Consider the following 15495-nt stretch of genomic DNA (forward strand, 5'->3'; position numbering starts at 1 on the left):
GTGCACAGGGCAGGCCAGACAGGGCAGCATGACTGCCACAGGCTACTGGGCCAGTATCATGGGCCTGCGCTGCGGGGTGAGCTCACGGAACCATCATTTGCCCCCCATGAAACTTGAGCTACTGGTGAGATTTCAGCTCAGCGAAGGACAGTGACCGCTGCATGAAGGATGTCTGCTCCAGCAAGAAGGGCTGAAGGTTCAGATACAGCATGCATTAGCTTGTGAAGGCACTCAGTGTGGGAGGGTTAACACCACCCAGCTTCCGCCTGTTCCGGAAACAGCAGCCCTGGGAGTGATGTCAACAGTACTTTCTGCCTGCACAGAAACCATGCACATAGAATGAAATTTGTGTTCTTAAATACATACATACACATGTGTATGTGTGTATATACGTGTAGACATTATTACCCAGGTGATCTGATGAAGGTAACATTACTAAAAAAGAAGTTAGACATATCTAATCCATTAAAAAAAAAAATAGTGTCTGACTTAACGTGATCAGTCATCTGTGAGTGATCAATATGATCCAAATTACTATGCAAAAGACCCATAGGCAGAAAGATTATAAATATATCTATGATAAATATGAATACAACTTAGTTCAACTTCTTTGAAAGACTTATAGCTCCTCATTGAATTAAACATTATTTTTTTAGTCCAGCACATAAGTTTATTCCAATCATGCAAATGCTCTGCAGAAGTCAGAACTGAATTATCACATGTAGAAAGAAGGGGCTAAATTTGCAAAGAACATTCACTAATGGATGTCCATATGGCCTATTTATACAAATGTATAAACAGATTAATGCATGACACAATATTCTAGCCTTAGGATGAGGTGACAGTTTTCCTCTCTATTCATGTATGTCAGTATGTGATTAATATGTTGGTTATAATTGGCAAATACGACATGAGAAATTACTGCCTTAAGATTACAGGTTAAAAAGCAAGCCTGCAACAAATGTTCATCCAGCTGCTAAGTCTGATATCAAGTTCTCATGCAGATTGGAGCACTTCATGTATGGACTGGCAAGTACTTCTGCGAGCCGAATGTATTTCTAGATCCACAGACTTAATTTCTTTCTGTACCCGTTTTCCCAAATAAAAACAATGAAAAAGAGAATATGAGAGAGGGATTGTGACCATACATGATCATTTGTGGGAAACACCCTTAAACAAAAATAAAAAGAACAAAATAAAATTGCCAGAAATGCTACCTGTCATCTCTTGCTTTCCCCAAGTTGGACCACAAATGGAAGTGTTTAGCATATGTAGATCATTACAGAATATTAAAACTTTGACCCTGCTCTTTAAAGAGGCAGCTGAGAGACCCTTGCACTCTGAATACCCCCCCCCCCCCCCCCCCCCCCCCCCCCCCCAGAGCATATTTAAACAAATCTCTATACTACCCTTCTGAATTCAATATGCTCCATGTCAGGTTGCAAAAGAACATTCTGATTTTCCTTGTGCCTAGAGAAAGTTCAGCACAGGGCCAAAGGAGAAATTGTTAGAAATATTAAAAAAGGTGAGGAAATAAAAAAGGAAAAAAAATCTCAAGAGAGCAGATCCTAGAAATACTGAGGTTTAAAGTCTGAGAACAGGCAGGCATCCAAGAAACATACTGAGTGCAGGAGACATGGGGACTGAAGGGAACTGGCAGACAGACATCATGGGAGATGCCAAAGGAGTACACAAAAGAGAGTGAAATGAGTCAGAACCTAGAAAACAAGATACAAGAAAGAGAATCCAGCACAAAGGGAGAATGGGAAAAAGGAGACAGGATCCAGGACTTGCAGCTTTAAAATGTTAGTAAAAAATAACTGAAAAACCTAATTCGCCAAATTCAAGGCAGCAAGCTGAAGTGATGGAGCATTCAGTGATAAGCCCTTGCTGAGAAGTGGGATAAAGCAATACTCTGGAAAAAGCAACTGAATCAAAGTCCAGAATTCTTTCTGGGTAGGGCAATTTACAAACTGCAGTTTCTATCACCATTTCCCTCTCCTTATCTTCAGTCTTTGCTTATGAAAAAGCAAGTCAAGGCTGCAGGCTATGTTGCTGAGTGGAGGTGTTGCAAGGGAGGAGATAGCTTTAACAAGAATGCACTCCTTTTATAAAATTCTCTTGGCTTCATTGGAGATTTCAAACAAATGTGCAAGTTTAGACTTCATATTAAAGTTCTGTTGCACATGACTTTCAGCTAGTCACAGCTTTATTTTTACTTATGTATTTTTACCTGCTTGCCATGATTAAGAAATAAAGCCATGCCTGTCTAGGAAGAGTCCTTGTTTCAAGTGAGTTTTATATATAAAAAGGATTGTGCCACTTGTTTTGCAATCTGTGCAGCATCTGCTCTTTAACTCTAACCTCTTATTACAGCATGGACGTGCTGTCTGCTCCATTGTTGTTGGATATTCAGTTCATCTGAAATCTTGAGCAACTTCCAGGGAGCTATCTTCCATATTTTGGGCTTTGACCTTTGATCTTCCTCTAAACTTAACTCTTTAGACAAGAATAGCATGATGAATCTTTACCCGGAAATGCTTTATGCAATATGCAATCTCTTTAGTACTTGTGCTTACTTTGTTTAATTTATCAGAATTAGCACAGGCAGCTGTCTCAGATCTAGGCAGCACTATGCACAGATGAATATTCACATATACCACACAAATATACAACTCAATTGTAATTGCAACAGCTTCGCTAACTTCTCCCTTCACACCCATTCTCCCTTTTGATAGATATTTTTTTACCATCAGCATCTTAAGTACAAGTATGCTTTGAATCATTCTTGAAGAATCAAAGCTGTTCAGGAGTGGGCAGTGTAGAGGAGGGCAGGTAGGCTGGCTCTAGGTTTCCAAAACCTCTCATCTTGAAGAGCACACAACTCAGTATGACAGAGCAAGAAAAGCAAGACCAAGTAGATGTGTGTCAGGCTGCTAAAACTTCATAGACCAGAGAGAACACCTTAACACCTGGGAGCTGCTGAGAACCAACCGCAAGGAGTATATGCACGGTATGCTGCACTCCAGAGGTAGTACTGACACCGACTGTGAAACACCACAGTCCAAGCCATCTCCATGAGAGTGCAGGTATATTTCAGCCAGATGTTCGGTCCATCACATTTCTTTAACTGAACCTCAAGATACTCAAGCCATAGTGTCTGCATTCAAAAACTTGGGATACCCAGGTCATTTGCAAATTAAGTTAGCATTTGCTGTCCTCTCTCACCTTCTATCAAGTGGAACACCAGCCACTTGCCTTCATGCCAATCTGAACAAAACCGAAGGTGCAAACTCTGAACTGAAGGAGAGGGTGATCACCACCACACAACATTGCAGCTGCTGTCACCCGCGTGTTACCTAACCATGCTGGAATGAGCCTCCCTGTGACCAGCACATCACGGAAGGTGACTATATATTGCAACACCTCAGATAAAACCACAGGCACAGAAAACTGAAGGCATGAAGTAGAGGAGGCTTTCATTCAGATGCAAAGGTTTCTCTGCTTTGACTATGTTGGCATATTTCATGCAGTATAAACCTCAGAGGAAATAAACTAAAGGGCATGAAAGTGCTTGCATCAGTGAAATTACTTTCAACAGAGGAGTATGTTCTGTTTGTCTAGGCCCATTTATACCAGTATAACTTCATCCACGTGAAGGAATGAATCCCTAGAAGAATCATAGAATAGTTAGGGTTGGAAAGGACCTTAAGGTCATTTAGTTCCAACCCCCCCTGCCATGGGCAGGGACACCTCACACTAAATCATATCACCCAAGGCCTCGTCCAACCTGGTCTTGAACACTGCCAGGGATGGAGCATTCACAACCTCCCTGGGCAACCTATTCCAGTGCCTCACCACCCTAACAGGAAAGAATTTCCTTCTTATATCCAATCTAAACTGCCCCTGTTTTAAGTTTTAACCCATTACCCCTTGTCCTATCACTACAGTCTCTATTGAAGAGTCCCTCTCCAGCATCCTTATAGGCCCCCTTCAGATACTGGAAGGCTGCTATGAGGTCTCCACGCAGCCTTCTCTTCTCCAGGCTGAACACCCCCAACTTCCTCAGCCTCATATGGGAGGTGCTCCAGTCCCCTAATCATCCTCGTGGCCCTTCTCTGGACTTGTTCCAACAGTTCCATGTCCTTTTTATGTTGAGGACACCAGAACTGCACACAATACTCCACGTGAGGTCTCACAAGAGCAGAGTAGAGGGGCAGGATCACCTCCTTTGACCTGCTGGTCACGCTCCATTTGATGCAGCCCAGGATACGGTTGGCTTTCTGGGCTGCAAGCACACACTGCCAGCTCATGTTCATTTTCTCATCAACCAATACCTCCAAGTCCTTCTCCACAGGGCTGCTCTGAATCTCTTCTCTGCCCAACCTGTAGCTGTGCCTGGGATTGCTCCGACCCAGGTGTAGGACCTTGCACTTGGCATGGTTAAACTTCATGAGGTTGGCATCAGCCCACCTCACAAGTGTGTCGAGGTCCCTCTGGATGGCATTCCTTCCCTCCAGCGTATCGACCGAACCACACAGCTTGGTGTCATGGGCAAACTTGCTGAGGGCGCACTCAATCCCACTGTCCATGTCAGTGACAAAGATGTTGAACAAGACCGGTCCCAACACCGATCCCTGAGGGACACCACTCGTTAATGGTCTCCAGCTGGACATTGAGCCATTGACCACAACTCTTTGTGTGTGGCCATCCAACCAGTTCTTTATCCACCGAGTGGTCCATTCATCAAATTCATGTCTCTCCAATTTAGAGACAAGGATGTCGTGTGGGACAGTGTGGAACGCTTTACACAAGTCCAGGTAGATGACATCAACTGCTCTACCCCTGTCCATCAGTTCTGTAGCCCCATCATAGAAGGCCACCAAATTGGTCAGGCAGGATTTCCCCCTAGTGAAGCCATGCTGGCTGTCACCAAGCACCTTGTTGTTTTTCATGTGCCTTAGCATGCCTTCCAGGAGAATCTGCTCCAAGATTTTGCCAGGCACAGAGGTGAGACTGACTGGTCTGTAATTCCCTGGGTCATCCATTTTCCCCTTCTTGAAAATGGGGGTTATATTTCCCTTTTTCCAGTCATTGGGAACTTCACCTGGCTGCCACGAGTTTTTCAAATATGATGGACAGTGGCTTAGCAACTTCATTCGCCAGCTCCTTCAGGACCCCCAGATGGATTTCATCGGGTCCCATGGACTTGTGTACATTCAGATTTTTAAGATGATCTTGAACCAGACCCTTTCCTACAGTGGGCACAAGGTCTTCATTCTCACAGTCCCTGTGTCTACCTTCCAAGATGGGTGGTGCTGTCAGAGCCTTTGGCAGTGAAGACCGAGGCAAAGAAGTCAGTCAGAACCTCAGCTTTCTCCAAATGCTGTGTAGCCAGTTCTCTCAATAGCTTCCTGAGGGGGCCTACGTTCTCCCTGGTCTGTTTTTTATTTGCTATGTACCTGTAGAATCCCTTCCTGTTATCTTTAATACCTCTAGCTAAGTTTAATTCTAACTGAGCCTTAGCTTTCCTAACTTGGTCCCTAGCTTCCCGGACAACATCTCTGTATCCTTCCCAGGCTGCCTGTCCTTGCTTCCACCTCTTATAAGCCTCATTCATTAATAAAAAAATCATTTCCTACTTTGAACTTATTAACAGATACGATCTTTTCAAAGAAAAATAATTGTTTTCCAAACTTGTATGTAAAAAATTATTAATGAAAATATCTTTCATCTAAAGCTTGCAGGGCTCAAAGTGTTTCATTACAGCATACCACTCTGAAAATTGAGACACAGTCTGAATCTATTGAAATTGAGACACAGGCACAATCTAAATCAACACTGTAGAAAGGGTGACTTTGCATACTACAGAAAACCTGAGAATATTCCACAAGGATGCTACAGAAAAAAAATTTTTGCTTTTCTTGCCATAGAATGTTGTCACTGGCGTGATCTTAGTCTCTGGCAGCTTCAAATGCCTCTGCAAAGGTTCACCTGGACTACCTTGCACTTAGCCTTTTTTTTTCCCACAGGACCCATGGTCTTAAACAGAACAGTGATTTAGTACTGATGACAAGCAGTGGTATCTATGGATGTGTCTCATTAGCCTGTTCTGAATTTACAGATGCATCCTTTGAGATAGGAATCCCAAACTGTTAACAGAATAGCCACCAGGCAATTTGTGTGGTTTTGTTCCTATTCCATACATCATAAAGCACCAAAATCATGAGGTTAAATGAAATTCTTTGAAGAATGTTTTTATAAACCTTTTTGATATTTTAGGAAAAAAATATTTCTGAGGTTTTGGAGATGTGATTTAGAATTTTTACAGTGTTTTAGAATCATCTTCATACTGTAGTGAGTTATTCAAAGGGCTGTCCTGAAGAATGCACATCATTAGATTCACAGTTTACTCACTGTATAAAATAAACAGCCCAGTGACAATCTACTCTTTAGCCACAACCTTTGAACATATGTACTCGTATCTAGGATCCTTCTACAGAGAGGGGCATATTAATGTCCTGTTTGTAACTGGGTTTTTTTTTTGCCCCCAATATTCAAAAGCAGCTGGAGGCAGCCCTTTCCCCATCACACTCTACGTCCCCTTGGTGCCAGTCACTCTGAGCCTGCTGCTAGGGTAGGAGAAGCAGGTAAAGATGCCGCTGGCAGATGCAGAGGAGCGCTCCCACCTGCTGGGCATTACCTTCCATCCCAGCACTGGAACCACCTCAACTCTTGACCTTTTGGCATACAGAGAACAGAGTAATGGTATTTAAAGATCACAAAAAAATACCTATACTTTTATAAGTATTACTTATACTCACATCAGGTGAGTGCACAGCTAGCCCAGAATGGGGAGTTTCCCACCTCCAGTTTTTTGGCAGGGTCCAGAATAATTTACCCATTTATGTGGTTTTGTTAAGAACTATGCAGGGAAGTACCATGGAACTTTCACAAAACCTAAACCAGAATGACATCTGGTCCTGCAAGGGTTCCAGCACAGTACAACAGGATTGTGAGCATGAGATGATTTTTGAACATCAAGCACCAAATACCATGGGGGATGGGGGGCGGAAGGGGGAGGAAGGAAAGTGCAAGGCCTTACACATTACAACTACAGGGGTGGAAAAGCATAAGGGATTTTTGTTGCTCCAGGTGAAAATTAAGTAAAGGCAGCAAATCTTTTAGAAGAACTAGCAGAAGATGCATGGCAGAATATGGCTTCACGTGTTTATCCAGTGTCTCTCCCAAAGTACTCAGAGCCTTTGCCATGTGCAAAAGCAAGCCAACCATCTATTTTTAAACTCAATTGATTCAACACATGTGGGCTGAATTCTGTTAGAAAAAATGACCTTCTGATGCAGTTATTGAAATTGCCACTAGACAGAGCTCTTCAACTTATTCTTGACTTCAGAAATGTTTAGAAGCCCAGCAATGTGCTAGAAATCCAACAGCAGTTTGTATTACAGACTCCTTCAGAAAAATGGCACGTGACTGTAACAACTGCAGGGCATTTGCAGTCAGGGTGTAGTTTTTGCACTACACTATATATAATCTCATCACTGGAGCTGAGGGCTGCATCTGTGTCACATAAATTCTCTAGTCATTCACCAAGAGCTAGCGATAAAGAGATGACAGATGAAAAAAAAATCTGTTTTTTCCTTGATTAAATGACAGCGTATGTGTTGAAACTGAAAATAAGCAAAACATCTGGAGATCTAAAAGCACTGTGACAAGGCTCTAACTGTAGAGTTTACTGTCAAATACATTTTGTCAGAGTTCTGGAAAGGCGCAAACAATGGTACCTTTGAAAAATATAACCATTTTGATTCCAGGTAGGTAACATGCATTCAGACAGTCATTAAGGGTGAATGACAGCAGAGTGGATTCAATAATTAAGACAACACTAACTTGTTAAATACAGTATTGGAATTTAATCATCGAGTAATGATACTGCATATGCTTTAGTATCCACATGCCTTACTGCCCATCACAAAGCAGCAGTTCCTCCTGCCAAGCAATGCAGAAATTACCACATGAATTAAATGCTCGCTGACATCCATGGAGCTATGCCAGTTTATATCATCCAATTATCTGATCTTTTCTGATAAATTCAGGGTAAAACACATTTTGTATAAAGAAAAGTGAACGCTCCTTTTGGAACAAGCAGAGAGAGGTATCAGTATTAGCACTGGTTCTCCTGGGCTCACACCCTGATTTGCATTACAGGCAACCTGGAGCAGGAATTTCTGGAATTTCTGCAGCTGTAGCTACAGCACTGATTTCATCTTGTGATTGTGACTTAAGTAGCTGTGAAACCACAGCCAGTTCTTGCAGACCAGCGTTCCTGTACAGCCCAGGAACAGGGTTGGTATAAACATTATCAGCCTTTAATTCATTTCCCTGCTTGGTATTGGGTGTGGGCTTTTAGGTTCCATTTCCATGTCAGGCACAGTAAATGTTGAGGCAGGTAATTGCCTCTGCTAGGCCAGGGACTCTCTCTAAGACACATAAAGGCTACAACAGGACTTAAACTCTCTACATATCACACTTCAGGACCTTAGGTAATGCATTTGTTGCTTAAGACTGTACCTGTGAAAACTTGGCTCTTTCTTTTCACTTACTTAGCTAAATCTTACTTCCAGGTTCTTTTTTCTATCAATCCTTGCCCTGGTGCCAGACCAGTGTTTCCTTCATGTGCCTCTGGCATGGCTGTATAGGGCAGCTGCACAGCAACCCACATGAATATACCATTAACATCTAATTTTTCTCCCAAACCATCACTTGCTGACACCAGGAGGCATAGTGACTTGAAAAGAATGTTGAAAGACAAAGTTGGAGAACGGCAAGGTCTGTTGTGTGAAAACAAAACCATGGTGGCAGAGCTTCACCAGTGCCTGGTAAAGTGCTCTGCCCATTCTTGGAAGGCTGCCTGTATTGTGTCAGACACACCATGCTGACCGTACCATGGCAGGCCCTGCCTTTGACACTGTCTGTGTAACTTGGAGGGTTCCTGTCAGCATTAACCACTGCCATTTTTACACTAAATTTATTTGGCAAAAGATGGCAATTAAAGATAGCCTTGAGATTTTTAGGACTCTAAAATACTACTGTATTTTTAAGCAACAACTGAATATAACATCAAGGAAATTTTTCTACAAAGCTTTAGTGTAAAGTTGTGTGGATTTTTGAAAGACACTTTTTACAAATTTAGTATTTCAAATTGTATTTCAATATGAAATGCCCAATGTATTTTAAAACCCAGGCTTCTCCTTATTTGTCGTCCTATCATACTAAAGTCATGCTCAGCAATAACTAGATGTGAGGTAAAAGTACGTGGTCTGACTCCGAGTTCCTTATTCACCTTGAAAAATAAAACAGGCACTGAATACACAGTTTGGTTTTGCTCTGTCATCATTATTTCTCACCTCAACCACCCCCAAGACCTGAGGCCAGGACATGTACACCCTATGCCAGTATTGATGCACACAGGCAGAGGGGTCACGGAGCCACGCTCACTGCTGCAGGGAGCAGCAGGTTATGGGGCACCTGGCAAGTTCCTGCTCTGTGCCCACTCCACCTTCTGCCTTGGGCAAAGTACAGGGGCACAGCCTAGTTATTAGTACATCAAATGAGTGTAATTTAGTTTTTGCAGTTTTCAGCACTAGTTATTTCTGTAAAGCTTCTGAACTGAGATGCATTTCTTGCACCTGTTATTTCTCACCTGAACTGAAAGCAGTAAGGGACTGGTCACACTCAGGTGGAGATTGAAAAAAAGGAAATTATGATCCCTTTGTCAGTTCCTCTGATGATCTTTGGACAGTGGCAAAGGGTTAGTCAGATTTTGAAGATGTGTAAGACAGAAAGAAGCATCAGCAGGTGTGGAAGAAACACTGCAAGAAAGATACAGACAGGGTTATGTAGCCCATAGGATCAGAAGGCAAAACTGTTGGAATGGCCAAAACCAGGAGCTGGGGCATTCAGGGTAGACAGACTGACCAAATGAGACAGGATGAAGATACAAAAGCAAATTTGTTCTGCAGCACTAGCAGAACTTCAAAAACCTTATTAAAAGGCTTCACAGAGCAATATGAACTTGTTTCTAAATGGATGGGTTTTACTCCCCAAGAATTTGAAGACTAGAAATTAACACCCTCTTCTGTTTCTTTCCTTCCTTTTCCCCAGATTCCAGCAAAAGTCTGTGGTACTGACTTGGAGTTTATTCATGTTAAAGTATAACATGACTTAGAAACTGTGTTTTCACTTCGGCTGGCTTTGGTTCTCATATTACCAAACTGGCACAGCTGCCATGATGTACAAGTCTTGCGATCTTCTTTGAATACAGATGATCCAAATGATTTTGCTACTTTTGCAACTCAAAGTATGATTTTTTAAAAAGCCTTCAAACATCTATATTTTTAGAGATCTATTACTTGTAATAAAATTAGAAGCCAAGGCCAGATCCAGTTCTTTCATATTAATGGGAGACCTTTCCTGAATGTGGACTGTTCTGACATGATGTCCAGAAACACCAGCTAGAAGAGATACAGAGGACAGAGGCCCTGCTGCACATTTTCTTTTCTATGAAACTCTCTTTAAAGAAATAAAAAAAAACCACCAAAACAAACAAACAACAAAACAAGAACCTCACACATACACAGAGTTTAACTGTGCAACTTGCTGTTTCTCCATAAGGGACCCCAGGTTTCCACTCAGCTGTTTCCTGCCTGGCTTTTAGCTTTCCCTCTGTAAATGAGTAACTGTCTGTCTCAATCACCTGTGCAGATGGATACTGCTTGCAGGGATGGAAACATAACTGTGAGAGGCTGAAGAGACTGAAATAAAGTCCAGCCTTATTCAATCAGAAGGATTGTTTCCAATCATTCTGCATTCTGTCAAAAGTTTTTACCTTTGTTGCCATACTTTTGTGGAGGTTTGTGAAAATAAAATTTAAAACTGCTAATCCTGGTGCCAGAAGCATTTGCACATATAACCTTTTGGAAAACATACTTGCAAAAAAGACCTTGGAATGAAGGTTAGATTTTGCAATATGGACACAATGAGTTTATTTTCTTCATAGCTACCCAAGACATCAGATGTTCATGAACCTCAAGGAAGATACAAATCTGGGGGTATTTTGGCTCTGTGACATAGCCAAAAATGTTGAAACAGAAGGTTGTTTACTATCATAATTTAAACTAATAACTCAGGAGTCAGAATTAAGTTAGCCTGGAACATTTCTGATTTCTTATTTGAAATCAAGCTACTGATGTGTTTCTCAAAACCTGATCAAAGCACAGTTGCCTAGCATGTTAACTAGGGAAGAAATGTTTCACTTTATTGTAGCTTGTTCATCCTCTGGGACAGCTCAATGGAACTATGTCAGGAATCTACCATTACCTTGTGTGCCCAGGACTTGCTTTCCTAAAGTTCAATTCTGCTGTGGGACTTCGGTGAGGACGCAAACTCCTGATCCTTGGATTTCACTCACAAGGAAGCACTATAAAAGCATATGAGGAGATTAAATCAGTAGCAAAATGGAATTATTAGAAATACCTATCTCAATTCCAAGCATTATGGTGACAATCTGACTTAAAAAAAACCTTGCAAATGGTTTATAAAGATACACATTCACAATCTATCGGGTTATGGCAGTTTTTTTGCATTAACATTATATGTGTATATGAGAAAATCTTAGTCTCAGCAACAAAATCTAGACTGTAATATAAATATATATTTCATTATCATCTTCAGTGAAACTCTGCATTTCATACTAGGTCAGGCCTTGCTGAGAGTATGACGTAGCAAAAACCAAAATCTTTCACTGAAGTCTGTCAGCTAATTGCACACATGACTCTCTTGATGTAGGATTCAGAAAAACAAGAAAGAATGAGAATTTTCCAGCAGTTTATGTGTTTGTGCGCATTTGACAAAGTTAAAGATTGAGCACACATCTGTATGGACTATGGGGGCTGTACTCTTCTGCCCACTAAATTATAGGCTATAGGACCCAGATCCAACTAGTCACTACTGCACTGTAGAACTGTTGGGTAATTCTTAAAGATAAGACGTTTCTTTGTGACAATACAAAATTAAATTACAACATCCAACTAACAGCCTCCTGCTTTTTCTCTAGTGTGTGCTATTGCCCCATGCATTCTCCCAACACCCCCCTCAATGTATGTTTTTGCACCTGCATATCTACCATGATATGTAGTTGATAACTAGACCTTAGAGTCATTGAGACGAGATCAGTATTTGATACTCGCAAAGACCAATATGGGAAAGCAGCATCTCTAGATTCTCCTATAGCCTCTGGCAAGAAGTAAAATACAATTTTCACTTTGAACAGCCTCAGCAGCTATGGCTGGGGATTGCTGTCCTTTGACAATTAATCTCGGGCACTTTGTTCCAGATTTGCCAGCAATCAAGACTTGATTTAGGCCACTTCTCTTTGGCCATCAGACTACAACGTATCTATCTGGTTGTTTTCTGTATCACCTATGTTTTAGCAGGCTCAAAGAAGACCCAATTTTCTCCCAAGGTATGACTGTGAAAACAGGGCAGTGCACTGAACTTTGCTTACTGGTGCCCTGAATCTACCCATTCAAAATGACATTTGAATGCTTCTGGAGAATGTAACAAAACAATGAGCAATGTATATGGTATCTAATCTGAAAGACAGATTTCACATGACTGGAAAACAAACCACTGAAAGCAGAGTATTGCCATGAGAACAAGCAGTTCCTCTTTTTATTGTTTTAGAAGCCACCTGAAATGGCTTGGTGGCTGAGCTAGATCAAACTCTGCTGCACATATGAGAGCACAGCCCACCAGTAATGCTATAACATTTATACTTAGAGGAAATGAGGCAATTTGATCTTCTTAGGAAATGCACAAGACACACTTTCTATTTTAAAACCTAGAAAGAAGGCAGTATAATGGACAATCTGCTGGCACCTATCTCAGCACAGTGCTCCATGGCATCCTTCTACTCTCACTTCATAGTAATGGGAGGCACTGAACACAGCAAAGTTCATGCTGCTCCCTAGAAAAGCGACAAGAAGAGAAAGTTGTGTACAGGGGGTACAAAAGGAAAAATTTTATAAAAGGTAAGAAAGAGTGCAGAGAAGGCCACAGAGATGCTCAGAGGAGTGGAGCACCTCTCCTATGGAGACAGGCTGAGAGAGCTGGGGTTGTTCAGCCTGGAGAAGAGAAGACTCTGGGGAGATGGTAGAGCAGCTTCCAGTGCCTAAAGAGGCTGACAAGAAAGCTGAAGAGGGACTTTTACAAGGGCATGTAGGGATAGGACAAGGGGGGAATGGCTTTCAACTGTCAAGAGTGAAGACTGAGCTTAGATATTAGGAAGGAATTCTTCCCTGTGAGGGTGATGAGACACTGGCACAGGTTGCCCAGAGAAGCTATGGCTGCCCCATCCCTGGCAGTTGTTCAAGGGTAGGTTGGACGGGGCTTTGAGCAACCTGGTCTTGTGGAAGGTGTCCCTGCCTGTGGCAGACGGGTTGGAACTGGATGGTCTTTAAGGTCCCTTCCAACCCAAAACATTCAATGATTCTATGATTTGGCCAAAGTGCCTAGAGATCATTCACCTTCTGGCCAAAGATGGTGACCTTTCTCAGTGCAGACCTAACATCAGGGGAAGGGGAGTCACTGGGCTCAGAGATTAGGAGCATCAGGGTGCCCAAGCTGAGCACAGTTAAATCACAAGTCAGAATCTCAGCTTCTTGTTTCAGTAACTGTTTAAGTGTAAAGTTTATGCGTATCTGTTTCTCATTTTCACCACAAAGTGGCACTACAGCAATTGCCATTCATTTCAGTGTGTGATGAACTTCTGACAGCCAGGTTTGTTAGTTTTTTCCCCTGCACTGAGTCACCACTAATTACCCTCTGCTCATACCATAATAACTCCTATGCATATGTACATATATATACACCTACATAAATACACAAACTTAGTGGCTGAGCTCCAATTACTGTTGTATCTGGGCTATAATGTGTGGTCGCAGAGACATACCTGAACTAGCACTGGTAACAGTATAACTCTGTGGAAATGCGGAGCTCGAGAAGGGCTCTGTCCTACAGGTACCTGAGATAAGAAATTTAAATCTGAGCAAACACAGAGTTTGGTTGTATACCACAGGTACCAAGTCCTGTAGTGCTTTAGACTCCACTCTACTAGAACTATCCCTGTGCTGGTAGGGCTGTCAGAGCCTGTGCAAGTGTCCAGCTGGCAAATACCATCAGCTGGAATCACCCCAAAAGTGAGGAAAAAAAAAAAGCAATTTCTGAAATAGTCAAACCCATCATACCTTTGTTCTTATTCATTTCCAGTTTCAAGGCAATAATCAAGCAGTCTTTTTGAAGACCTTGTCAGCAATCCCAGATTTTACTGGAAACTTTGAGCTCCCCTTGGGAATTTACCATCTTCCAACTACCCTCATACGGGGTAGCTCCCCTGAACTGCTAAATTACCGCAGCAGGGATTTTTGGCTTGGGCTTCACTCTATTCTGTTACCTTCCTTACTGCCGATAGCTGGAGATACAGCTAACTGTAGCAGTCCTGCTCCCCCAGGCCAGCTGGCAAACATAATTCCCTACCAGCCTGAAGTTATCTTCTCCTTCTCATCCAAGAACTGGTTTTGGACGAGTTGTTGCCACTGAAATGCTGCTGCTCTCAGCAACTGCCTGCCCTATCGGTCAGCCGGGGCCAGCCTGGCCTGACAGGCTGATACAGTCCAGGCTTGGCTAGGGGACCCCAGCAACGCAGCAGCTGTGATCCCAGTCACAGTCTCCCTGTAGCCACGAGAAAATAGCTTTCAGTTGCAGGGGGGAAAGAAGTGGAGTGAGAGCTAAGGAAACTAAAAAAGGAATGGAGAAAAGGGACAGAGAGCACATGCCAGGTGTCTTCAGGAAAAGTTCCCAATAAAAGGAAGAGTTTATACTGAAAAGAACCCAGAAATATGTTGGGTTTTTCAATTGTGTGAGATGGCCCATGGGAGAGCTGCAGGGCTTGAAATGCTTCCCAAACAGCACTGCTGTTCACTTACATTTAACTATTTTCCAGAAGTCACCGTAAGCATTTGGCACCCCTCTTGGAGGCTCTCTGCTGGAGTGTGACTTTACATGTGGACCTCAAAGCAGCTGTTCAGCTGTAGCATGTCCTATCAGGCAGAAACCCCACACACAGTGCTGCAGCAAGAGCTGGGCAGCCCCATAGCTGAGGGAGCAGGAGGAAAGCTAGCCAGCATCTTCAGTGCAAAGCTCAGTGGGGAAAACCAGAACAAAAGCAGATGCTGCCCAGGAAAGCCCAGCAGAAACTTCACCTGGTAGCCTCACTTCTTGTACACTGTCTTATACACTTCCTTTGGGAAAGTTTTCCTTTATTGAACCTTGAAATAATCAGCAGAATTCAGAGGTTTGTGATGTGTTGGAGGTGTGAAATCCATAACTGCCCAACTGAGTACCAACTTTTCTTTC

The 15495-nt window shown here is 42.5% G+C and overlaps 1 long non-coding RNA gene across 1 annotated transcript in view; it reads right to left on the reverse strand.

Moving 5' to 3' along the window:
• Nucleotides 1–8632: 8632 nt before the first annotated feature.
• The window catches only part of LOC130605981 (uncharacterized), an 89991-nt gene continuing 83128 nt past the window's right edge, over nt 8633–15495 (reverse strand). The window contains exons 2-3 of the long non-coding RNA XR_008973846.1: nt 11401–11500; nt 8633–8712 (exon numbers count right to left, since the gene is read on the reverse strand). This is a non-coding gene — a long non-coding RNA (uncharacterized LOC130605981). The remainder of the gene's footprint in view (nt 8713–11400; nt 11501–15495) is intronic.

The sequence above is a fragment of the Pezoporus wallicus genome, unplaced genomic scaffold, assembly GCF_028554395.1.
Source record: "Pezoporus wallicus isolate ANWC-B61680 ecotype Strahan unplaced genomic scaffold, APGP_CSIRO_Pwel_v1 scaffold_7402, whole genome shotgun sequence".
Classification (NCBI taxonomy): domain Eukaryota; kingdom Metazoa; phylum Chordata; class Aves; order Psittaciformes; family Psittacidae; genus Pezoporus; species Pezoporus wallicus.